The sequence below is a fragment of the Oryctolagus cuniculus genome, chromosome 13 (genome assembly GCF_051225735.1).
Source record: "Oryctolagus cuniculus isolate XC-2025 breed Fujian yellow rabbit chromosome 13, ASM5122573v1, whole genome shotgun sequence".
Taxonomy (NCBI): domain Eukaryota; kingdom Metazoa; phylum Chordata; class Mammalia; order Lagomorpha; family Leporidae; genus Oryctolagus; species Oryctolagus cuniculus.
This window is the reverse complement of record NC_142879.1, coordinates 16,032,820-16,059,328: the sequence shown is the minus strand read 5'-3', so window position 1 is coordinate 16,059,328 and position 26,509 is coordinate 16,032,820. Positions and strand designations below refer to the sequence as shown.

The following is a 26,509-nucleotide window of genomic DNA, read 5'->3' as shown; positions in this document are numbered from 1 at the left end:
TCTCGAACCGGCACCTATATAGGATGCTGGCACTTTAGGCCAGTGCGTTAACCCACTGAGCCACAGTGCTGGGAACTCTACAGTACTTCTACAACTTAACCACCTTTCTTTCATCTCTCTCTCTAACTCTCTCTGTTTCTGTCTCTGTCTCTTTCTGTCTTAGTGGTGAGCATGCTAACAAAGTTTAATTAAGAGAAATAATGGAGAGAATACACCTCCTTCCACAACCTTCTCCAAGGAATGTCCACAATAACTCCTCCCTATACCATGTATCTCTCTAAGCCATAATTTAAGTTTATCCATTTCTTGGCAATTATTTTTGTCCACCTGCTACATGGCAGGAGATCTGCAAACAGAGGACTGAATGGAGTCCTGTCTTGAAGAAACTGCATTCAGGCATAGTTCAACCCACAGGCAGATTGCTGTCACACCAGCGAGAGGCTCATAGGAAGAAAAGAGTGGAGGAGGTAGAGACTTGAGAGTGTGGGAATAGGGAGCTATTCCCTCTGGTGCATGGCTAGGGAGGGTAGTAGGTAGGCAAAGTGGCATTTGAACTAGGCTCTGAAGAGTGAGTCAAACATGTGCGTGGTTGGGAATGACTTTTGGGTGAAAGAAGTGAACAAAGGCGTATAGTGGTGCAGTTTCAGAAGTGGAGATCAGAGTTGAATTCTGGATGTGTTGAGTCTTGTAAAATGTTGAAGTGGACATGTGAATCGGGAGTTGGATATCCGAGTGTGAAGTTGGGAAGATTAGACTGGAGATACAAATATTCCAGCCTTTGGCCTTTAGGTGGTACTTTATGGCCATTGGACTGGACACACGTGAGTGCATGTGGACAAAGATGAGCACAAACATTAATGGCAACATTTGCTAGATGCAGAGAATGTGGGTGCCTGAACAAAATGCAGAACCAAGCAGAGAAGATGGTGAGCTTGCTTTTGGATCCTTGGCCTTGGGAATGTGGGTGAAGCTCTCTACATACATGGTGGTCCTGTAGAGATCTACAAGGAGAGAGGAAGATGGGAGTGAGAGTTGAAGACATGTTGGAGAAATGCTTATCAAGGGAAAGAATCAAGGGAAAGAACAAAGAGGGTCATGGGAGTTGGGGGCCCAAAGTGCTGGCAAGGATTCTGTTGAAACAGCTGAGCAAGTCTAGGCTGGTTTGGGAGGAGAGGAGCAGCTGATGTCCTGAGCAATCGCTTAGGGAGCTGGAGCCCATTTGTAAATGAGGAAAGTCAGTCCCATCAGCATCAATTAAATTGCCCAGTCTCAGAGCAGGCAGCACTGAATGCAAATTCAATTCTGTTTGCTTCCAAAACCTATCCTCTGTCCATCCCAACGTGAAGACTTCACTGATTCATTCTATCTATCATCTATCTATCATCTATCTATCTATCTATCTATCTACCTAATTTTTTGAATGGGAAAATAACTTCATTTCATTTTGGGGCAGTGGTAGGCAACCCGTCAAGTTTCTGGAACTGCTTTTTGGTGCCAGCAGTCTTGGTGACCTTGAACACTTTGAAGCGCACTGTCTTGCTCAGGGGTCGGTACACACCCACAGTGCCAATGTCTCTACTCTGGACGTCCCCGAAGCAGGGGCACAGGTGAGTGGACACGTTCTTGTGGGGCTTCTCAAAGTAGTTGTACTTGTGGGGGTAGTGGAGGTGGGCTGGGTGGGTGATACCACACCTCTGTGGCTTCATCTCGGTCACCTGCCAGATAGGAGTCTCTCTGTGGTTTCATCTCGGTCATCTGCCAGATAAGAGTCTCTCTTGGACGCAGACGTTTCGGGTGCAGGTGCATTTCTTGTCCACCTCGGTGCCCTCAATAGCCTCTGGGGGTGTCTTGAAGCCCAGACCAATGTTTCTGCAGTGGTGCGGGAGCTTCTCCTTGCCAGTTTCTCCCAGCAAGACTCTCTTCTTGTTTTGAAAGATGGTTGGCTGCTTCTGGTAGTCCCACTCAGTCTGAATATCCGCCGTCTTCCCAGCCATTCCCTTGATTTTTCAGAGGGGTTAACTGATCAAGACACATGGCTAGTTAGCTCTTGGGGCTGTTCTAGAGCCAGGCGGGCTTCATCTTTGTCTTCTCTTCAGCATTGCAGATTCTCAGCAGAAGCTCAGCTGGCGTTGGGGAAGACGCGGAGATTCCTGGAGAAACCGCAAATGGAGCTATCACGTGATCCAGGAACCCCACTGCTGGGTATGTAGCCGAGCAATGTAAAATCCGTCTGTGGAAGAGACACCTGCTCTTTTATGGTTATTGCAGCACTACTCAACAATAGCCAAAAAATGGAAATCAACTTGTGTCCGTCCATTGATGATTGGATAAAGAAAATGTGCATATACACACTGGAATACCATTAAGCCCTAAGAGGGGCGAAATCTCGACATTTTACAACAACTTGGATGAAATTGAAGGTCATTATTTTAAGTGAAATAAGCCAAGTACAGAAAGATGACTTCATTATCTCACTAAAAGAAAAAGGTGATCCCACTGAAATTGAGAGTAGTGTGGTTACCAGAGTTTGAGCAGTGTTAGAGGGGAGGGGAGATGGGGAAAGGTTATGTAATGGTTATTAAATTACAGTTAGATAGCAGTAGACATTCTGGCCCTCTGTTGCATAGTAGGGTGACTACAGATAGTGATAATGTTTATTTTTCTTAAAAAAAAAAAAAGCTAGAAGAAAGGGTTTTGAATGTTTTCACCATAAAGAAATGATAAATGTTTGCAGAGATAGATATGTTTACCCCAAATGGACATTATACAATATAAATACCTATTAAAATGTCGGCTAGTACCCCATAAATGTGAGCAATTCTTATATGTTGGCTAAAATGAAAAAATTTAGAAACTCACCTGAATATGATCAAGTAAAGCATATATCCATAGTCCCCATATGTAGCTTTTGCAAGAAAAAATAAGCAGAAGTCTTTGGATTTTATTAAATTCAGCTTTGCTTCTTAGAATTGGAGAGAGTCAATATTCTGTAGCTGCTCAGCCCACTTGGAATAGCACACGTTGGCAAATTTATGAAATTTACCAAGTCTTTCTTCTTGGTTTACATAAATTGGCAGATTTGCTTACTATTGGACTATTAGTGACCCATTAATGTTTGGAACACAGCAGATTTCACAGTGTTCCCATTTTCAGTAGAAAATTGGTGGTAGTATTGAGGTTTAGGTTCGCCTTTTACGCATTTACAAGATTTTTACTCAAAAGACACATGCAGGAGCCTCGCTGTTGGCTGTGCCATTATCAGGCGAACTAAATTCTGCCGCTTCTACGTACACTACAGAAGGACTGCTTTCAGAAGTCCCCGATACGTGCCTGCATCTCCAGGCAGTGAATTAGGAAGTAGAAGCCTTATTGTTAACATTCTAACAGAGCCCTCCACGCCACGCACATGGAGCGTTGAAATAACATTCCCATAATCCAGGAGAAATGCTCTTTGGCCTGAAATACTCCATTGGGAGTTTCCCTTTAAAATTCACTGAAAGTGCTCTCAATTTTGCCTGACCGAGACCGTCAATTCTACAACAATATATTTACATATCCTTTTTCTTTTTTTTTCCAGGAGCTTAAAATATATCCCTCACTCTATTTTCCTAATCTCCACAACACTGTTTGGAGCCCAGGGGTCAAGCACCTAAAATATGGATTTCTTCGCCAGAAAATGTACACGTCTCCTTTCTTGGCTTGGAGAGAAACCATGTTCTTGGCTGCTTGCTTATTGTTGCCTCAGCCTGTCTACTCCATGGCTGTGCAGTCGTCCCTGCCCTAGAAAACACTTGCTTTTCTAGACAGCTTTATATCTATAAAGGGCATGTGTGTGTGTGTGTGTGCGTGCGTGTGCGTGTGCGTGTGCAGGGGTTGTACTTCTGTAAGGTAGATTTAATTACTCCATACCTTTGTAATTTCTGCACAAACTGCTCTACCATGACCCGTTCGTGTTTCATGTGTTGGTTGTTCTGTTTAATGTGTTGACAATGGTCTTGCTCTGTGAGCCTCCCTCCTCACCTGAAGCAGCCCAGTGATTTGGAGTGTTGCGGGCTCAGTAGAGAAGACCCAGCACTTTGCTTGTGTCTGAGCATGAACAAGTTACAACCCAGCTTCTCCCTCTGACTTTCAGGAAGGTGGCGTTTAGCGTGATTAAAATGGTGATTTTCCTTGGACGTTGTGTTCCTCTTTCCGAAATCTAGGATGATGAACTGTATTTTGTGATGAGAAAGAAGACTGAACATTATTTCGATCCTGTTTTATATAATTACTGATAAAAAGTTTTAAAACTTGAATCACAACTGAACCTATTTTGCATCATTTATTTTCAATTAAAAAATGTGCTACGTTAGTAAGTTTGTGATTTGTAAGACAGTTTACTTGTAAACTAGGACAGAAGAGCCCTCTCCTCTCCTCCCTCCTCCCTCCTCCCTCCCTCTCCCTCTCCCTTCTCTCCCTCTTTCTCTCTCTGCCTCTCTGCTATAACATATTCCACTGACAAGTGCCTCAAACCAAGGATTAAACTAATAGGACTGTTTTTTTTCCCATCAAATATATCACTAATAGCAAGAGTAGCAATTACCAAGTGCTATGAGCAAGAATTTGTCTATACAATAATCATGCTAAGCAGTTAGTCTTACATTACTCTTGTAGACGGGTTAGTTGGGAGTTAGACATTGAGAATTTTAAGATAGGCTCACTTGGGGGCTGGCACTGTGGTGCAGTGAGCAAAGCTGCTGCCTGTAATGCTGCCATACCATGTGAGTGCTGACTTGAGTCCCAGCTACTCCACTTCTGATCCAGCTCCCTGTTAATGGCCTGGGAAAAGCAGCAGAAGATGGCCCAACTGCTCGGGTCCCTGCTACCTATGTGGGAGACCTGGAAGGAGCTCCTGGCTCCTGGCTTCGGCCTGGCACAGCCTTGGCTATTGCAGCCATTTGGGGAGTGAACCAGCAGATGGAAGATTCTCTCTCTCTCTCTCTTTCTTTCTCCTCCCCCCCCCATAACTCACTTCCAAATATATAAATAAGCCTTAAAAAAAGGCTCACTCATGCATAAAACATGTTACTTCAATTTTTTTTTTTGACAGGCAGAGTGGACAGAGAGACAGAGAGAAAGGTCTTCCTTCTGTTGGATCACTCCCCTAATGGCCGCTAATGGCTGGCGTGCTGCGCCGATCCGAAGCCAGGAGCTTCTCCTGGTTTCCCATGCGGGTGCAGGGCCCAAGGACCTGGGCCATCCTCCACTGCACTCCCGGGCCACAGCAGAGAGCTGGCCTGGAAGAGGAGCAACCAGGTCAGAATCCGGCGCCCCAACTGGGACTAGAACCCGGGGTGCCAGTGCCGCAGGCAGAGGATTAGCCTAGTGAGCTGCGGTGCTGGCTTAGAACATTTCTTGCACAGATCTAAACTGAAGAATTAAGTCGGGAAGCTATTGTCACAATCCAGGCAAACATTATGATAGTGCAGATTTGGGGCTTGGCAGGTAGAGATAGAAAGAGTGGACAGATCTGTGTTGTGTCTGCAGCTAGAATTTACATGGTTTGCTGATGGATTGCAGGTGGGTAATGACGAAAAAGAAGGACTTCGGGATCACTCTCAGGTTTCTGGTCTTTGAGATCAAGTGGGAAAAGGTGTCGCTACCTAAATTAAGGAAAGTTGATGAGAATAGGTGTGGATGGAAATCGTGTTAAGCTGGAGAAACCTGCGAGACCGTTGCGTTGGTCTGGAAAGCTCTCTGATGCGTATCGGCTTAGAGAATGCTTTTCTCAAAACTCCTGAAACACATAGGTAAATGGATTGGTGATGCACTTATTTAAAGATCCAGCTGGACGGAAACCAGGCCACCTTTTACCTGCGGCAATATCTGTCACCCTGGTGATCACTGTCACCCACCAGGAGACAGAGCAGGCAAGCCACTGATAGTGAGCTCCTGGCTCAGGACAGGAAATGGCACACGCGTCCCTTCTCTTAACATCCCACTAAGTAACACAGCTATGGGGCCTCAGTTGACTGTGAAATGCAGTGTGGTTTTGTGCCCACGTGGAAAGGAGAACATAAGGAGTGCTAGAGAGGGCCACATCCAGCGGGAACTTCAAGTAGGCTGTTGAACTACGAATGTAACGCTCAGAGAAGTCGACAGGGGAGATCTGAACTTGGGGAATCAACAGCACAAGGCAGGATTTGAAAGCATGAGATGGAATGAATCTGGATGGACAAGGTGATTACTGGAGTTCGTGGCCACGTGTTGTAAAAGGGTCAGCCCACGAGACAAAAGCAGAACTGGATGTCCAGCCACCACCGTTCGGCAGAGGGCAGTGCTAACATCCCTCGGGACAGTCAGGACCTGGGACGGGAAGAGAGAAGCCAGGGTGAAGGTGGAGGTCTCGGGAGAATGTAGGCTGTGGGGTCATCGCTGAGGGTCAGAGAGAGCAGCGTGGCCTTGTGGGAGGAAATAGAGCTAAAGAGTTGAACTGGGTATCTCTCTAGGAACTAGGAAGAGGAGAGAGAGGACAGGTTGGCCCATTTCTAAGGCATCCATTCATAACTGTGGGTTCTTGGGTAGATTACTTATGCTCTGTAGCTGCTGATTTGCCCAATGAAGATAACGTTCACTCAGGGCAGGGGAAATTGAACGAGGTAAGGCACATAAAAGACGAGTGCAGTGTCGGTTACACAGGCAGGGCCCCAGGGTTCTTACTTCTTTTTGCTTCAACATCTTTGAGAAGCATCTGTTTATATATTTGTACACAGCTGTGTGCATCATTAGTATCTAGTAAATATTTGTTGAATGACTAAATGAGGATGTACAGATTAAAGGCAGAGCAAATCTTGATGCTATTAAGAGATTATAATGATAAACCTCCAAACAGATAGCACGTGAAGAAGACTGTGGTCTTTAGTGTCAGAAATAATTCAATATATGGAGACATTTGGCATTTAACTGAATGGTGGTGTGGAATCTTTGACTTAGAAGTCTCAGATTTTGTGAGAAGTTTTACATCATATCAATCACTTTAAATTACAGTTCCTATAGCAGTAAAAACTGTAGACATTTCATACTTTGGTTCACTTAAAGTGTGGCATTAATTCTTAGGCAAGTGAAACTGACTACTGTACATCAATACTATTTTCAATTCTCAAATCAATATCCTGGGTGTTTTCTTGGGGGGAAAATCTAATTAGTCTCACTGAGGAGTTAGCTCCTAACGCAGGGGAAAAGGCCCCTGTTCCGGAGGCATCGACTGGGAAGTCAGGTGGATGGAAACCCTTTTTAACAGCTGCCTATGAGGTCAGTTTAAGAGCTGTTGGCAAGACGTGGGAAGCCGAGTAGATACAAAGATCTTGTCTGTTCTTTGGCCAGCACAGGCAGTACCACTACGTCTGCATTTGGTAAAACATGAATTTCACATTGGTCCTTTTATTCCCTCAGTGTTTTTAAATGACACATAGTGTATTTTTATTCCTTAACGTCACAGTCAGAATTTGTGGAGACATTTGCTTTAAAAGTCCCCCTTAAGAAAGCCCAGGTGTGGTTTAGATTTCAATGACAAGCTCCAAGGTGTACTGTTCAGGCAGGTGTTCCGACTGTATACCTGGATTATTCCTGCACCCCAGTTGTTACCCGCAAACACTTCAAGCAAGCCCAAGTTCATGTGTTTCCAGGTGAGCACAGACGCCCAACCAGGACGGGGCAGGGTGTGCTGCAAGTTAGACCTGCTAGATGTTGTGGCCGCGGCTGCTGCCTCTCCTGCTCCTGTGGGTGTGCTGTGGTTGGTACCTTGGAGGTCCGTGCACGCTCCCAGGTGCCCCTCCTGTAGGCCTGAGTTGTTTGTCTCGGTCAGGTCTCCTACCAATCTGAAGTTTGGGGAAACTTGCTTGCAGGAGGAGTCGCCACTCCAGCGTAAGACCTAGAAGATCGCCGTCAATAAGCCAGGCTGAGTGGCCTCTTCTCAGAGGAAGCCGTCTGGCCACTGACTTCTAGTTCTGTTCTAGTAGATGCTCTCTTGTCTCAATAATTGTTGGGAAATCACTGACTTGACTGCTCCAGGTTAGCTGTTCCAGGAATTGGACCCTGTTCCTTTTTCTGTCTTCAGCTTTAACTTTGAGCCTGTAATTTTCATATGATTTCTGGCTGGTTCTTGCGGAGTTTAGTGCGTGTGGTCCGCAGCAGAACCAGGCTGTGAGGCCGGGGTCTCCCTGCCTGCGCGGGGGCCCTTGCTCGCCCCCAAATCTCCAGGTGTCCTGGAACCTCTCCAGCAGCCCCACCTGCAGGGTCGAGGCCTCCCAGCTGACTTCAACAAGCAGCAGCCTGTTGCCAGCCCCACCAGCCGATCTGTGGCCGTGAGCTCTTCGCTGTGTTTGCCTGCTCCCCCGGTCTGCACCCCTGCACCGCTGGCCGCGGCTGCAGCTCCCTTCTGCCCGTTGTCTCATCTCGGTTTGGCGATATTTTTGGTGACGGTGCTTTTTATTTTGTGACATCATTGCCTGATCCTCCTGAATGAACACGTCTGGAAACATCAGCTTCCTTGGACTTAACAGGTAACAAATCTTGGGAGTGGGTGGCTTTGTGAGCCTGCAGGTCAGCTGCCCCAGAGCACCGAGGGGCTGCAGGCCGGGCCCTCTTGGAAGCTTGGTGGTCATTGTAATGGAGGCAGGCTGGGTGCCAGGCACCTGCTGCTCCCACCTGCAGGCCCCGTCTCCCTGGTTCCAGGGGCTGGTTTTATTTAAGTGAGTTTTTGTTGCTCATAAAGACAGGACGCATCAACGAACCAAACAGAAAATGTCTCAACAGATGCTGGGCTGTTATTTTATTTTTTTTGACAGGCAGAGTTAGTGTGAGAGAGAGACAGAAAGGTCTTCCTTTTGCGTTGGTTCACCCCCCAAATGGCCGCTATGGCCGGTGCGCTGCGGCTGGCATGCTGCACTGATCCGAAGCCAGGAGCTAGGTGCTTCCTCCTGGTCTCCCAAGCGGGTGCAGGGCCACAGCAGACAGCTGGACTGGAAGAGGAGCAACTGGGACTGAATCCAGCGCCCCAAGCGGGACTAGAACCCGGGGTGCTGGCGCCGCAGGCGGAGGATTAGCCTAGTGAGCCGCGGCGCCTGCAGGATGCTGGGCTGTTATTAGAGATGATGACGAAACACCACTGACATAAAAATGGGAGCGATGTTAAGATTTATGTATTTACTTGAAAGGCAGAGTTACAGAGAGAGGAAGAGATACAGAGACGGATCTTCCATCCACTGGGTCACTCCCCGAATGACTGCGACCATTAGGGCTGGGCCAGGCTCAGGAAGCCAGGAGGAGCCTGGAGCTCCATCTGAGTCTTCCATGTGGGTGGCAAGGGCCTAAGCACTTGGGCCTTGTGCGGCTGCTTTCCTGGGCACATTAGCAGGGAACCTGATTGGAAGTGGAGCAGCCGGGGCTCACACCGGGGTGCACGCGGGATGCTGGCGTCACAGGTAGCAGCTTAACCTGCTGTGCCCCAGCGCCGGCCCCAGCAGTGTCGATTTTCAAGGGCTTGAAATAGGACTGGGTTGTGTCACTCATTCCTTCTCTTTGCGTATACAAGGATACTTCAAAAGGTTTATTGGAAATGAAGATCAGTCTATTTGGGGATGAAATGTTTTTTTCATAAGACGCATTTCTCTGAGCGGTTTGAGGGGCCCCTCAGACACTGCCTGGAATGCCTGGCTTGCCGTTCGCACTGGGTGAATTCATTCACAGCTTTCAAGACGCTACTCAGATGTCACTTGCTCTTTCTCCTCCTCTCGAACATGCTCTGCTTTGCTACGAGAGAACTTTGTGCTTGCTCGTGATCTGTCGGGACTATTTGTTCCTACGTGGTGTGAGTTCCTTGCTTCTACCCCTCGCTGGGTTAAGGACTCTGCAGGGACCTGGTTCATGTTTTAGTCACCTTTGTAGTTGCCTTACTTAGCACAGTACTTATGAATGTATATGTGTGTTTAACTTCTACACTTTAATTTTTTAATGTTTCAAAATTTTCATTAGCAGGGGAGAGAGAGTTGGGGGAGGAGAGAGAGAGAGAGAGAGAGAGAAGAGAAAGCACTTCCATTTGCTGCTCCCCCTCCCCACCCCACCCCCGCCATGCCTACAAGGGTTGGGGTTGGGCTGGGCCAAAGCTGGGGACCAGGAAATTAGTCCAGATTTCTAACGTGGGTGGCAGGGATTCAACTACTTGAGCCATTACCTGGGGTCAATATTAGCATGAAATTGGAACTGAAGTGGGGCCAGGACTTGAACCCAGGTACTCTGACATGGGACGTGGACTTAACTGCTATGCCAAATGCCCGCCCCCTTGGGCATACCCTTATCCAGTAGGACTCTTCTGAAAGCAGCTTTATCTGAATACATCTGAATTTATTTGAATACATGGATTCTATAAGATCTGTAGGATGTCATACCCATTGCCATAATATGCTCGAATGATGACTCTCCAACCAGAAGCAATGTTTGTCCCTCAGGGGACATTTGGCTTGATCTGGACAGGGTCAGGGGTCCCTACTGAGGGGGAGGAGCTATGCCACTGGCATGCAGTCTTTGTTAAATGTCTTATGGTGCACAGGACAACCTGTTCAACAAAGAATTCTCCTGTCCGAAATATCGATCATGCTGAAGTTGAGAAATTCTGCACTAGAAGAAAAGAGAAAGCAAATAGTCACATACTCTCCTGTGGGACAACATAAATCTTTTTTTTTTTTTTTTTTTTTTTGACAGAGTTAGAGAGACAGAGAGAAAGGTCTTTGGAAGGAGACCAAATGGCCACTATGGCCTGTGCGCTGTGCCGATCCAAAGCCAGGAGCCAGGTGCTTCTCCTGGTCTCCCATGCGGGTGCAGGGCCCAAGCACCTGGGCCATCCTCCACTGCACTCCCAGGCCACAGCAGAGAGCTGGCCTGGAAGAGGGGCAACCAGGACAGAATCCGGCGCCCCGACCGGGACTAGAACCCGGTGTGCCGGCGCCGCAGGCGGAGGATTAGCCTAGTGAGCCGGGGCGCTGACCAAGGGACAACATAAATCTATACCATGTCAGTCACTGTTTCTATATTGGTACTGCCAAACTCTCTCCAGGCTAAATCTGTATTCCAAGCTCCTGATCCACATCTATTTTTTCCATCCCCCTCTCTCCTTCCTTCCTTTCTTGCTTGTTTCTCTTTCTCATCCTATTTGGTCAGCATTTCTACCTGTATGTCTAAAGGTGCCTCAAACCAGACACATCGAAAACAACACTGACCGTTACCCTAGGACCTTTCTTCTCAGCCACATGTGTTTTTCTAATCAGCGCTCTGATCACCTACTCGGCTTCCCATGCCGTTCATCTTCTATGTGGAGTAAGCCCCAGAGCCCTAATGCCTTTGCAAGGCTCCTGGGTCTTTCAGTTCAGATCAGGCCCTTGTTGCACTCTTGTCTTGAGAACTGTATTCCCTTGACTGGTCCCCTTGGCCCTCCACACCTTTCTCTAAATCGATATAGAGAGTAATGAAAAAGTTTATGTAATTCGCTTATTTATTAGGAAGACAGAGAGAGAGAGTGAGAGAGCGAGCAAGCATGCTCTAATCTGCTGGTTCATTCTCCAAATGCCTCCACCAGGCCAGAGCCAGGAGCCCAGAACTCAATCTGGGCCCCCACGTGGCTGTTTCTTCTCGGGAAGCTGGCATTGGTAGCGGAGCTGGGACTAGAACCAGGCTCTCTAGTATGGGACGGGGCATCTCAAATGGCATCTTAATCACTGTGCCAAATGCTCCCGCCTACTGCAAGAATATTTTTTCCTCTAAAGAAGCTTTTTATTTAAGCAATACAAGCTTCATGCACTTTAGAAGTACAACTTTAGGAACATAGTGATTCTTCCCACTGTACCCGCCCTCTCACCCACACTCCCACCCACCCCTCCTCCTCCTCCTCCTCCTCCTCCTCTCTCTCTTATCCCCTGTCCCATTCTCCACTAAGATCCATTTTCAATTAACTTTATATACAGAAGACCAATTCTATACTAAAAATTCAACAATTTGCGCAAAAAAAAAAAAAAAAAAAACCAAAAAAACCCTGTTCATCAACAGTCAAGGGCGGTTCAAAGTCATTGCATCTGGAAGTTAGCAAGAATAATTTTTGAAGGTATTCTTTCTGACTAAAGGTGACTATGCAATCATTTTAATAGCTTGGAAATAGTTAAAACAGTATAGAGGAAATAGAATCCATTTGTTATCACTATAACCCAGTACATATTCTTTTAATTCATCTTCTATGCAGAAGCTGTGTATTTCTTGTACACAGTTGGAACAATACACATATATTGTATTTTTCAGTTGTGTCCAAAATTCCCATAACATTCAATAGTATTGAATACCAGCAGAGGCATCCGTGCGCCTGGAACCTTGTTCTGACTATGCAGGAAGTACCTGGATCAGATTTTGCCAGCAGGTGAAAACTGAGTGACGTGCATGAGGGCTGCGTCCAGGCCCGGCGGGACTATACTCTGCGTAACACGCTGCGGTGATGTGTGGTGATAACGCCCAGCAGAAGGGCCCTGCTGACTCAGACTGCCTGGTCTCCCGCACCCTCTGCTCTCACCTTGGGTCCAGTGATGTGCAGGTGAAAACCCAATCACATGCCAGCAGTTTCATGTATCCCAGCCTCGTAGGAAAGGTTGGAGCTGGAAGGAGGACAGCCAGCCTTCTAGAGCGTCTGATGGCTCCTCACGCCTTTGGCTTTGTCATCTGAACTGTGGACTTTTGATGAAGTCCCTTTAGGAGACTTAGGAACTCCCGCCCTTGTTGACCGTCAGGAAATATTGATGATGCCGAGTGCAGTGACTTCCTTCTAAGTCTTGATAAGGAAACACAACCCTCAATTTTCCCAAGTGGCACATCTGTGTCTGACTTTGCTGTTTGAACTGAGAGTTGGTGGTTTGATCTCACGCCCTGGCCTTCTCTTTGCTCGCCTCCCTCTGTCTCGGGCCTTTGTAGTTGTCTCCACCCAAGCCTCCAGTCTGAATCCCTAACCACGTTTGGCTGTGGTCATTAGAAGTCCTTTCCTGGGGTAGGAAGGGCATGGGGAGACCTAGAAGCTAAGCCGCTTCACCCCACTCCCGGCCTCCGAGGCCTGATCCTGACCGGACCCCCTGCCATGCATGGATCTTTTTGGCCTCTCCTTTTTACTGCGCCAAACATAGGTTTTGCTTTTGTTTTTTTAAAAACAAAAGTACAGTGTTTTAATACGAAAATCGTACCTCTTACAATTACCAGTGGGCTTGGTCTTTTGTCACTTGAATAGTTTTTATGGCTTTTCTGTGTTTTACTGTGTAGATTTGTTGTTTGTTTCTCCCATTTTCTGAATGTCCCGGGTGCAGGAAACTTCCCAGCCCACAGCATACACTGCCCCCCAGGGCCCTTCTCTTTAGCTGCCTTAACGGAGTTCTTATTTAGGGTAGATTCGCCTCCTGGGACCTGGTGCAGCCTCTCCTTCCACCTTGCCCTGCAGTTTCTGCGGATTGTAATTCTGAACAGATAGACAACGGGAGACACAAGGGCTGGATGCTGGTTTTCATGTTGGTTCGGACTCTGAGCGCTTGAGATAAGGAAGAAAACTTGAAGAGGAAGCAAGTACTTCTTACGCACTTTGCAAGAGCCTAGGCTTCATCACCCTGAAACCAGGCAGCTCCTAGGGAGTTGTAAGCTGGCAAATGACTTGTTCAAACTGGCCCTTTTTCTGGGTCACTTTTGCCCTGAGCAGAGCTGCGGTCTCCACCTACCTGCCTAAGTCGCAGGCACCATTCTTCTCCAGGATGTGTGTGGCAGGGACAGAAGCTAAAGTCACTGTAGGACGATTGTGCCTTTCAGGTGTTACTAACAGAGGGCTCTGTGATGACTGTCCCTTCCCTGGCCTCGCCACTTTCCACCTTGGCACAATTCTTGCTGTCACAGGTTTTCTCCTTTGTTCCCAAATCAGGAATTTCTGAAATTTATAACAAGCGCTTTTATGTGTATCTGAAAAAATGCCATTAAATACATGGAAGAATGACAAAAAATTACCTGCACCTTACAGCTTGGGTATGTGTCTCAGAAAAAAAGGGATGATGTGGCTGGGAATTTATTAACTAGAATATTCTATGAAGCCATATGTCTTACATCTACAATTCAGTGATACTCAGTAATTATAACTATGGCCCCAAGTCTATTTCAATTCTGAAGTTATTTTTAAATCATCAGAGAAAAAGTATTGTTATTTTTATTCTTAGTTGAATGTCCATCTTCTTGTGGTTAAATTCTTTGGCTATTTGTGGTTTGGGCCTGTACACAATTCTATATTTCGCAGACTTTTCGATGAAGTAGAGCATCCTTAGTGGGACTTTGTCTCCTTTTGCAAGTTCTGCAGTTTTACTCTCATTAAAATGCTCTCTGCCCTCTGCCTGAGCCTGGAGCCACTGAAACATGGCCCCTTTTCCTCGCTAAGTTGTTTGCTTTTGGCACACAGAGCCTGGGCCTGTCTGTTTTCATTCCTCAACTCCCTCGCAGCACCCTTGGCACACACTCTGTCTGGGATGTATTGTCTAACACTAGTGCTTATGAGCTGCATTTACTCTATCAAGATGACCAGTCACATTGGAGGACCCTCTCCTGCCGCCTCCCACTGCCTCCCCAGTGCTCCTGGGTCTGGGCGCTTGCCTACATGGCACACTTTTGGAAAAACTATGGAAAGTTTCGACGTTTCATTCCAGTATTCTCCCAACTGCTTGGCTGATCCTTGGAATGCACTGTTAGACCTTCATCCTTTTAGCATGGTTTCCAAAGGATCCAGTATAAAGAAATTTCTCACTGCTCGCTTTTACAATGTGGAGAGGAAAGAGCCCACCTGAGGCCAGTTACAGAGCAGAGATCTGGGGGGCTGGGAGTGGTTGGGCAAGTTTTGCCACCAGGGCTTGGTGGGCATGATTTTATCACCTCCAGCTGGCAAAATGTTGTGGTGCTGAAATACTGCCAGGAATTGAAACGCCTAGTCAGGGATTCTGAAGTTCTTCCCCCGTCTGGCAGGAATGACTGCTGGATTCTTGGTGGTGCAAGCAGGAGACAGCTGGGGCAAGAGCTCCATGAAGCCGCGGTGTTCTGCAGACTGATCTTCTTCAGGAGAACTCGTCATCCCTGCCTCTGGCCTTTAATCGGCCATCCAGACTTTCAGTGACTGTTCTTCCAGGCCTCCTTTTGTGATATCCACAACTTCCAGTACTCAGAGTGGCACGGAGCTCTAGTGACTGCGGAAAATGCGTTTCCAGTGGGATGTGACGTCCCAATCATCGGTGTCCTCTTGTTTTCCTTGTTGTGGGTCTTGCATCCCTTCCACCCATGGTCTTCGTGGCAGTCTTTCTCCTAATTTCTCATCTCAGAGCATAGAACCAACTTTGGTCATTCACCTGTCTATAGCAAACCACCCTCAGCTTGGGTATGTGAAGACTTGCACTGGGACCCGCCCAGAAGAGGAGGAATTGGCATAAAGCAGGGGGGAGGTCATAGAAGACCTGCAAAACCCTTTCATCTGACCCTGCCAAAGCGAATGCAGGCAGGACTAAAATTTCAATCAATCTACAGCAGGCTAATTTTAAGATGATAATTCTGCATGGCCCACGGATGATGTTATAAATATCCAAATGGCCCTGGGCAGAAAAAAGGTTCCCCACTGCTGGCATAGAGTGTTGTTTTGAGTCCAGTGTCTCCCAGGTCCAAATGATGTCATTGGAATTCATCAGCTTCCTTCCTGCACCCAGGTGTTCATTCCTTATCCTCCAGATAGGCACCGGATGCTATACACAGCCATGCACCAGATGCAATACACGGCCAGCTAATGTTCACAGCATTGCCTTGGTCAAAAAGACACATGGAGCTCACATCCTAGTGTGCGTTATGCATGGGTTGGGCACACAAATTCAAATCCTACATTGCGGACATGGTTGTAAAGGGAATAACTAGACTGATTGACAGGAAGTAAGTCAGATGTACAGGAGAGAGGATGATGGCTGAGCATGGACAAGGTGAAAGGGGAAGAGGCTTTGTCCTACAGGGGAAGGAGTACTTGAGCCATCACCTGCTGCCACCCAGGGTGCACGTTGCCTGGAAGGAGAGCGGAAGCCTGATACGGCACTCTGATATGGGATGCCAATGTCCCAAGGGGCATCTTAACCTCTGCACCAAACACCTACCCCAGGGCTAAATTGTTCACCTGATTCTTACTAGCCTTGGACTGACTTCCTTGGAGGAAGTCATATAACCTCTTAGTTTTCTCATTGATAAAAGAAGATAAGTTTTACTATAGGATTTTATTGGTGGTAAATGATATACTTAAAGAACTCAGTATCATTTTCACAACTTAGTAGAAGCATAATGAATGGTAACTTAATACCCTAATTAAGTAAGGTATAAATCCGAGTAGATTTTTTTCCATTTTCCATATTTCTTTTTTACTTAAAAAAAATTTGGCAACAGAATTGCAAAATTTGCTCCTGCTCTATAATGCTGTAGCACTATGATAGATTTTGTAAGGGCTTCAGGCACAGAAAATCAAGTCTGGTGTGGTTTTAAGTGTGTACACTACTTTATAGTCTGTAACACCTTGGGGGAGACTTTCAGAATGCGACCTGCTGTCTGATAGCAATTGATGTCTGTGCCTTTATTGTCATTTATCCCCTTATCTTGAATAAATGTGCCTTTGCTTTAAAAATGCTAGATGTGGAAGGATAATCTATTAAAAGACCTTCCCACTCTCGCATTCAAAAGGTCACTCGCATTTTATAAATACAAGTGAACTGATCTGTCATCCAGTCAGAAAGACAACTCACCTATCAACCCAGGGCCTCTGTCCAGTGAAATGTGACACCTCCTACATCCTCTGGGCTCTGTAGAGCAAGAGGGTTAGAGGAAAAAGCCCAAGATGCGGTAACGGCCGCGAGAACAGTGAGCCGTGAGCACTTGCTAGGAAGCACGCACCTGTTCCCCAGCTTAAAATCTCTAAACAAAGTCTGCCGCGTTTAGACTTTGCTTTAGGTAGTTTCTGATTAGTGATAGGTGTGATAGGAGCCAATTGTTGCATTCCTGACAGTGAAATTGTCACTGTTACGATGGTCTTTATTAGACAGTTGTCATTATTAGACAATTGTAACACACGGGCCCCAGAACGAGAGTGAGAGACAGGGCTCTGTGCACTGTATAATTTTATATCGAAGACTTGATGCCGTCAAGGATGTGGGGATAAGAGTGTGTTGGGCCCCTCCTGGCCATGACGTCCAGCCAAGGCGGTCGCTGTTCTTGTTACCTTGTGACAGATCTGGGGTTGGGCATTGCCGAGACGGTTCTGGGTCCCGGAGACCAGAGGAGTCAGAAGAGTAAGACAGGAGCCTGTCGTCCGGCTGGAGCCGTGTAGGGACTTGGGTGTGGGAGAGACGTCGAGACAGGGGGCACACTCGTGATGTGGTGGCTGTGGTTTGGGTGATGTGCCCCCTCAAATTCACGGTGAAACGTATCCCCAAAGCAACGTGGGAGGAGGTCTGGCCTGTGGGCGGGGCTAAGGCTCTGGCTCATGAGTGGGGTCAGCATCCTTAGGAAAAGGAGCACCCTCCTGGCCTCCCGCCTTCTGCCACCTGGGGACACATGGTTTCCTCTCAGGAGGCTGCCTCTTGGAATGCAGATGGAGCCCTCGCAGTCGGCAGCCCTGCCAGAGCCCTGATCTGCGGTGCCCCAGCCTCCAGGGCCACGAGACACAGATTTCCCCTGTTTATAAACTCCGTCTGGGTTATTTTGTCAGAGCAGCACAAATGGACCAGATAGTGATCATGGGTAGGAAATCGAAGGCCATCTGGGAACTCCAGTTTCACTGTGTGTGAGGTTCTCATCTCACAGGAGGTGGGGCAGCAGTGACAGGTGCGGGGTGGGCAGAGCCAGGGAGGGAGGGAGGGGTTGAGAGCTCACACCTGAGGCTGAAAGATCCAAAAGAGGGAGAGGTGTAGGGCCTGGGGAGAATCAAATCGTGCAGGCCCATGGGTGGCAGGGACTTGGGGAGCTGGGAGATGGGGACCCGTGGCCAGCATCTGATCACTGACCCGAGAGAAGGCGTTGCGAAAGAACCTCGGGCTAGAAGGCCATGTCCAGGGGCAGAAGTGCTGGGCTGGCCACAGCACTGATTTCCACAGTCCTGGAGCAGAGGGATTGCGAAGCAGAGAGATCAGTTGTGCAGAATGGAGGCCACCAGGCCAGAGCAGGACCAGCAAAAAGAGCCTGGACTGCGAGCGATGGCCACGGTGGACACGGGCTGCCCTGTGCCGGGGCTGCGGTGGGAGTCAGATTCAGGAACGGGAGTGAACTCGTCTGGGCAAGGCCCTTGCAGATGCTGGAGAAACGGTTAAAATAAAATCTGGTCCCACGGCTCCTCCTCCCAAGCCGGTCAGTGGTTCCCCTTGCTTTGGGGCAGAGTCTGAAGGGGTTAGCTTGGTGTTCATGGCCTCATGGCCTGCGTCCCTCATCTGACCTGGTGCCCCCCTCAGGTTCATCCTGCACTGCGTCATACAGGGCCATGCATTGCTTGCAAGCAGGACTCTCCCTGCTGCGGGACCCCCTGCACGTGTCCCCGCTCGCCCTTGAAGCACAGACAAGGCACATTACAGGGAAACGAAGGCAGTGCAGGTGCGGCCGGTGCTCTGAGTTTGTCCCCCAGTAGTGAATCTGTAAACGCAAAGTCGTGTGAGTGCATCTGAACGACGCTGTGAGATCTCGCTGTGTCTTGCCCCCTTGAGCCAGGTTCCCTTCATTGCGACATCTCTGCATGTATGGTGGTTGTCACGTCATCACCTTTTGTCTTCTCTCCCTTCGTCTTTGTAACTCTGGTGCAGACACCGCTGCTTGCTACAGAGACCCTGAGTGACTGTCGGTGCATGCGTGGGCAGCCAGCCCTCCTGCACACGGAACTCGCTCACATCACGACCTTTATCTGACGTGTCACAGGGATGGTTTTCCATGTCTTATCTCTTCACTCACTGGATCTTTCTGTGTATCTTGCACCTGGCACACAGAAGTTAAAATAATGCTGACTGACCGAATGAAAGTGACTGTGCTTGGACATTGTGAACAAGAACTCAAGTAGAGTTTCAAGGGATAAATGACCTCCACGTAGAACCTGTAAAGGTTGTGTTTTAAAACCTATTGTTGTCCATTATAACTAAGTAATCCCAGAAGACTCTTAGCTGCATAAAATTTTCCCGTTATTCTCTCATCTGTCCAGTAGCTACAGCTGCTGCTGTTCTGTCTATTTCCTTACAATAGACCTGGATTCTCCTCTGGGTCTCCCTGAAGTGAACACAGCAGGTGAACGTCCTATGGCTTCGATATATTGATTGAAAAAGGGGTGCCTCTTATGACTCTCCTCGTTTTACTACATCATAATCTCTTAAAGGTTATATTTATCTGCAGGATATATTTGTAAAAGTTTTGATTAGCACTATTCCTGGGTGGGTGTGGGCAAGAGATTTCTTAACCCTCTAGGAAATCATTTTAAAGAAATTGTATTCTAGTATCATAGAAAAATCATACAGTTATCTCTTAGTCAATATCTTGATTCTGGGGAAATGTTGAAGTTGAAAACTTAGAGTGCTATAAATATGGACATATTGACAAAAATAATATAAAGTTTACATTGAGGACATTTACATAGATTTTAGTAGCAGCTTTTTCTTTCATTCACGTATAAGATTTTTTAAATGAATAAAATAGCAGATAATTATCAAACATCCAGAAGGAGTTCATTTGTTTTAAGCCCAAGGAAAATAATCCAGTTTTGAGTGAGAAACTGTACCTTTCTGTCGAAATATTTTTGGCCATTTTGAAAGATGAAATGCCTTGAAACACATTTAGAAGTATATTCATTTTTTAAAAAAAAATTGAGTTGTTTGAGAGGTGTGACAGAGAGGGAGAGATTTTCCATCCACTGGTTCACTCTCCAAATGCCTGCAGCAGCCAGAGCTGGGCAAGGCTGAAGACGAGCCAGGAGCTCCATCTGGGTCTCCCATGTGGGTTGCAGGAACCCAGGTACTTGGTCCATCATCTGCTGCCTTCCCAGGCATGTAAACAGGGCACTGTATTGGGAAGTGGAGTAGCTGGGACTCAAATTGGCACTTCCATAAGGGATGTGGGTCTCCTAAGCAGAGGCTTAACCTGCTGCACCACAATGCCTGCCCCACCACAATTGGGTTACAGGTGACAAAGTCAGCTTCTTAATTATTTTGCCTGTGTCCACAGTCCTCCAAGTGCTGTCTGCTGAGCAGGTGGTCCAGGAGAAGGAAGTAGCCTGAGAAAGGACCTGCCCAGAGAGGAGAGACTGACACACTCTGGAGTTTGCATGTTGTACAGTTAATAGTGGGGTCCATTCCCTGCCTGCATCCTTTTATTTATTCATTTCCCCCAGAAAACTTTTATTTAAGGTACACAAACTTCTGCATTTCATAAATACAACTTTAGGAACATAGTGATCCTTCCCACCCTACCATCCCTCCCACCAACACTCCCAACCTTCTTCCACCTCCCTCTCCTATTCCCATTCTTATTTTTTACTAAGATTATTTTCAGTTAACTTTTTAAAATTTATTAATTAATTTAATTTTTACAGTTAAAAACTTCACATACTTCATAATTGCAGCTTTAGGAACATGGTGATTCTTCCCATCATGCCTGCCTTCCCATCCCTACCTCCACCCCTCTTCCTCCTCCTCCTCTTATTCCCACTCTTATTTTTTACTGAGATCTATTTTCAATTGGCTTTACACACATGTTTAACTCTATGTTAAGAGTTCAACAAATTCAATTAACTTTATACACATAAGATTAACTCTGTTAAGTAAAGAGTTCAACAAAGAGTATGCAAAAAAAAAAAAAGGTTCCTCAACAGTTGAGACAAGGGCTGTTCAAAGTCATTGCATCTTGAAATGTTAATTTCATCTCTATAGATTACCTTTTAGATGCTCTATTAATTATCACAGGTCAGGGAGAACATACGGTATTTGACCCTTTGGGACTGGCTTAATATGATATTTTCCAGTTTCATCCATTTTGTTGTGAATGACTGGATTTCATTTTTTTTTTACTGCTATGTAGTATTCCATGGTGTACATATCCCATAGTTTCTTTATCCAGTCTTCAGCTGATGAACATTTGGGTGGATTCCATGTCTTAGCTATTGTGAATTGAGCTGCAATAAACATGGGGGTGCAGATAACTCTTTTATTTGCTGATTTCATTTCTCTTGGGTCAATTCCCAGGAGTGGGATGGCTGGGCCATATGGTAGGTCTATACTCAGATTTCTGAGGTATCTCCATACTGTCTTCCACAGTGGTTTTACCAGTTTACATTCCCACCAACAGCAGATTATGGTACATTTTCCCCACATCCTTGCCAGCATTTGTTGTTTGTTGATTTCTTTATGAGAGCCATTCTAACTGGGGTGAGGTGAAACCACATTGTGGTTTTGATTTGCATTTCCCTGACAGCTAGTGATCCTGTAGATCCTCTTAAAGTTTCCTCTGTTGATGTGTCAGGTTGAATGCAGAGGTTGTGACAAACTAAGAAGGGATTGTTTGTAGATTGCTTTATAACATGCATAACGTTTAGGCTCCAAAGAGAAATTATGGAGACAAGGGAAGAACATTGACTTGTGTGATTCCATAACTGACATTACTCCTGTTGTGTCACTTGCTAACTTTAGAATCACATAGAACACACGAGCTTCCATTCTCATTCTGGATTTCTATTTTGTAAACTCTTGAATAGTAATGATCAAGAAGCACTTCTAGGAAGTAACATTTCATATGGAGAAGAAAATGCACTGCTCGTAGAGCTGGTGTCCAGAATTCGTAATCTGCTTTCATCATTCATGAGATTTGTGTCTTTAGGAAAGGGGCTTTACTAAGGTATTTGCTTTCTTTATTTGCAAAATTAGGTGATGCGCTAAGTAATTTCCAAGGTCTTTTCAACCTCTTGTCAATCTGTGAATGCAATAATTTTGGACTAAATTGAATTTTCTTCCTTTTCCCTGTTGGTTCCATCAATGAGCAGGAAAAAAAGAGTTTAATATTTAGTGAAACAAGACATTTGGAGACAAAACAAGTCACATACTGGGATCTGTTCACTTTGTGTTAACAGTGTATTGGCACGAGAATTGAAAATAAATAAATATGTAATGTTGACTTAAACAGAAAACTCTTGAATAACTGAGACTGTCTACCCACAATTGGTTCAATTATTTTTAATAACTTGATTGGTCAATGAGTTATTAATTTTCTAACTCATGGGGGTGGGGGTTGGGAAAACAAAACCCTTGATATTTAACTAAGTTGGTCCAGTGCTGGCCGATTATTTTAATGAAACACTATGGAATGGTTTCAATTAAGGCCACATTTTCTTTTGATTTCTAAATATCTGGAAATGTCTCTCTGGTCTCGAAGCTATCAAACACATTCTCTGTGAGGAGTAAGGAGGAGTTCTCCTACATTTTTTCTCTTAATGGTCCCTCTCTCTGGCTTAACCTCAGCCGGTCAAAATACCGATCGATGTCACTGTGACAGATATCTTTTCTCCCATTATAGTGTCTCTAAATCAAACCCCATCAGTGTAGAACAGAAGGTATCACACCATTCCATCATCTTTGCAATCCCACCGGTGTCAGAGAACAATAAGCATTACTTTAAAGGAAAATATTTTTTGAAAATAAATTGAGGCCGTATTTCACAAAGTTGAGTTTTGTAGTACAAAAAACGGTTGGAAATACAGTCTCCTGTTAGTTACCAGAATGCATGCCCCTTTGTATTATTTTTTTGGTTGTTATTGAGAAAGAAGGGACAGTACCCAAGTAACAAAGGGGCTGTGAGAAAGACTAAGAAGAAAAGATGTGTCTTCCCTGTTGACCAACTATTTGGGGAAATACAGTGTGAATGCGTGTAATTCTGCAAGGCAAAAGTTACGTTAGCAAGAGACTCCCGGAGTAGCACACAGCCACACCGGCATGCAGGAGGCAGGTGAGGCAGCTGGCTTTGGTAGAGACGGGGAATGGATGAGGCAGGCGTTGGGTGGTAGTTGTTGCCTGGAAACGGAGTTTTAATATCAAAGATTCTTGAACATGAGTGGCCAGGAAGAGATGGAGACAGGAGTGTGAAGATGGCTATTTGAGAGGCAGAGAGAGAGAGAAAGAGAGAAAGGAAGCAGAGAGAGAGATTGTCCATCTGCTGGTTCATTTCCTAAATGGATGCAACAGCCAGAGATGCACCAGGCCAAAGCCAGGGGCCTGGAATCCCACACAGGTGGCAGGGGCCCGAGTATTTGAGCCATCACGTACTCAAGTCAGGCTCTCTGATATGGGACCATTGGCCTTGGGCTTACCCTGCTGTGCCACAAGCCCTCTTCTCCTGCTGGCTTCTTTTTTTCTTAAATATTTATTTACTTATTTGAAAGAGTTACACAGAAAGAGAGAGAGAGAGAGAGAGAGATCTTTAATCCACTGATTCATTTCCCAAATGGCCGCAACGGCCGGAGCTGGGCCAATCTAAAGCCAGGGGTCTCCCACACAGGGACAGAGGCCCAAGGACTTGGGCCATCTTCTACTGCTTTCCCAGGTCATGGCAGAGAGCTGGATCAAAAGTGGAGCAGCCAGGGCTCGAACCAGCACCCATATGAGATGCTGGCCGTGCAGGTGGCGGCTTTACCCGCTATGCCACAGCCCTGGACCTCCTGCTGTCTTTTATCTCAGGTATCCAGATGTAAAGCACAGTACTCGAGAGCCCTGGTTCTGGAGACCTGACTGGAGTCAAATCCCAGCTCTGCCATTTGCGAGTTAGGTGATGTTTGAGCAAGTTTCTGAACACCTCGCTGCCTCAGTTTTGCTATCTAAAATGGGGGAAATAATGACTTGTACCTGTCTCAGGAAGTCATTGGGAAGAGTGAGTCACTGCGTCCTAAGTAAAGCATTCAGGTCAGTGCCAGGTGCCAAGGACACGCCTCATAAACAACTGAGGGATGAGGCTGGGCAGCTGGCCTCCAGACACCTCCCGGGTGTGACTTTCCTGCCCCACCTACCTGGCTTCAGTTAACCAGCAGCTGGGGAGAGGACCGGCTAAGAGCAACTTGAACTTCACATTCACAAGGTGCTTGGACAACGGCTCAACAACACTTTGATGTTCATGGAGAAACATCTTGCCTGCGGTCCTTACTAATGTGGGGGCAATGAGATCTCTAGGGCACCGCTGGGAAAAGCCCCTTTTGTAGACTATGGAGGGGTGTGGGATCGTTTAAATACCCCTGATTGTGAAGAAGCACAGAGCCTTATAATAAAGCCCAGGAAGAAGGGTCTATTAGAATTTGAGAGCAGGCCGATGGCAGATGAGGGGGGGATAAGAAGATTACGGATGCTGTGCCCAAGCCCCCTTCTCCACAGGGATATTCTAATCCAGACACCAGCCCAATCAGTGGTGCCCAAAGGCGATCCTCACCTCGCTGTGCCCCTGCTGCCAGAGTGAATTCGGCCATTGGCCAAAGGTTACAATAAATATTAAAACCTTTATTATCAATGTTTGATAACAGCATGAAACATTTATTATTTCATTTGCTGGGAAGATATAGGTGGTTTTAAAGATGCTATTGCTAGCCCCCCCCCTTTTTTTTAAAAAAAAAAATCTAATTATCATCCTATGCATTTCCCTTTGTTAGGTGGGAGCAGAGTGTCCTAAGCAAAGAGAAACGGAGCTGGAAGAAGGGCTCGGTCATGCTTGTTTAGAGGGGAGTAATTTGTTCTGAATCAAGGTTGACGGTCCAGAAACTGTTGTGTTTTGCCTCTTGCTTATTTTTCTATTTAACTGCCTTCACATGTGATTTAGAAAGAAACGTGTGCAATTAGAAAAGCCATTTTCCAGTGGCAGAAAACATGAACATGAGAGCTAAGACATTAAGGATTCCTTCGGTGTGGACGTGGTAAGACCTTGCTTCTTAGGGAGAGGTCTCTGTGTTACATAAAAATGATGAGACAGGAGCCCTCCGTCAGCCACCCTGTTCCGCACCGATGTGATTATGCCAGTCATTTAACATTTTGTTATGATAAACGTCGGTCAGACATGATTAGTTTGAAAACATGTACACCCTAATGGGATTAGGGGAGAAAATCCTGCCTGTGCCTGTAATCCTCAATTCCTTACTGGGCTTGACGAGGTGGCCACAGCTTACTGAGAGCGTTGGTTCTGGAGTCAGCACTCTTGGACTTGCACTGCCTTCCTTACCGCTTACGCCCTGGGTGATCCTGGCTGGGCACAGCACTGTTAGAAATTTAAGTCCCTCATCCATGGACTGGAGATGATGCCCACCTTCCTGGGTGATTGTGTGTTTCTGTGTGGTGGACAGCCATCTGCTTGTTAAGTGGGACATGTTTTGTCACCACCAATAATACTTTTGCTTGAAGTGACAATCACATTTGTTCTGTACATGTGGTTGCTCTGTCACTTCGTAGTTAAGTTTTTGATATATAAAGATTATATAGATGCTTGAAAGGGTTCAGCATTCTCTAAAAAGTGAATGCTTTATGGCCGGCGCCGGGGCTCACTAGGCTAATCCTCCGCCTGCGGCACCAGCACACCAAGTTCTAGTCCTGGTTGGGGTGCCGGTTCTGTCCTGGTTGCTCCTCTTCCAGTCCAGCTCTCTGTTGTGGCCCAGGAAGGCAGTGGAGGATGGCCCAAGTGCTTGGGCCCTGCACCCGCATGGGAGACCAGGAGGAAGCACCTGGCTCCTGGCTTCGGATTGGTGCAGGGCACGGCTGTGGCAGCCATTTGTGGGGTGAAACAATGGAAGAAGACCTTTCTCTCTGTCTCTCTCTCTCACTGTCTAAATCTGCCTGTCAAAAAAACAAAACAAAAAACAAAAAAAGTGAGTGCTTTATGCTAGACTCTCGCAAATTCCAGTCATTCTTGAAGATGTGACATCATAGGTCTACATATAGTTGCAGGGTATATTCTGAATGTGTATGATTTTAAACAATCTATTTAAGTATTTTTATTTTTTTTTAACTTGGCTATGCTTCAGTTAAAGTGATCAGCAAAAAAATTTTTTTTTAGATACTGGTTCTAATCTTCTTAAAAATGTCTCCCCCTGGGTGCCTGGAGGTCTGACACATAAAAACCATGCAAGTAATAAATAATTAAGCACACGTCTTTAGAGGAGCTGGAAATAACACTCCTGATAATGACTTCTCAAAAGTACAAAGGACCATTCAGCCATCCAGTTGAGACCCATTTTAATTGAAAGTTAAAAGTCATAAATAACTGAATATTGACTTAGAGCACCTGCCCTGAAGGGCAGGTTGAGGACTCTGGGAAGTCATAGGGGAGAGAAAGCCTCCTGCAGGCATCCGAGGGGAGGAGCGGGTCTCCAGCAAGCCCTTGCAGAGCCCAGCTTGGCTGGTGGTCTGGAAGACCCCCAGTCCTCATCGGGACC

General features: G+C 46.4%; 1 long non-coding RNA gene and 1 pseudogene across 7 annotated transcripts in view; one reads left to right on the top strand and one right to left on the bottom strand.

Moving 5' to 3' along the window:
* Positions 1 to 1,331: 1,331 nt before the first annotated feature.
* On the bottom strand, positions 1,332 to 1,994 carry LOC100358283 (small ribosomal subunit protein uS17 pseudogene; annotated as a pseudogene).
* Positions 1,995 to 5,688: 3,694 nt separating this feature from the next.
* LOC149122488 (uncharacterized) overlaps positions 5,689 to 26,509 on the top strand; it is a 72,289-nt gene continuing 51,468 nt past the window's right edge. The window contains exons 1-3 of one of the 7 annotated variants that reach the window (XR_016219506.1): positions 6,281 to 6,638; positions 7,574 to 7,664; positions 8,259 to 8,540. This is a non-coding gene — a long non-coding RNA (uncharacterized LOC149122488). Of the gene's footprint in view, positions 6,639 to 7,256; positions 8,541 to 26,509 lie in introns of those variants that run through there. The other 6 variants (XR_016219507.1, XR_016219503.1, XR_016219504.1 and 3 more) reach the window with 6 other exon arrangements.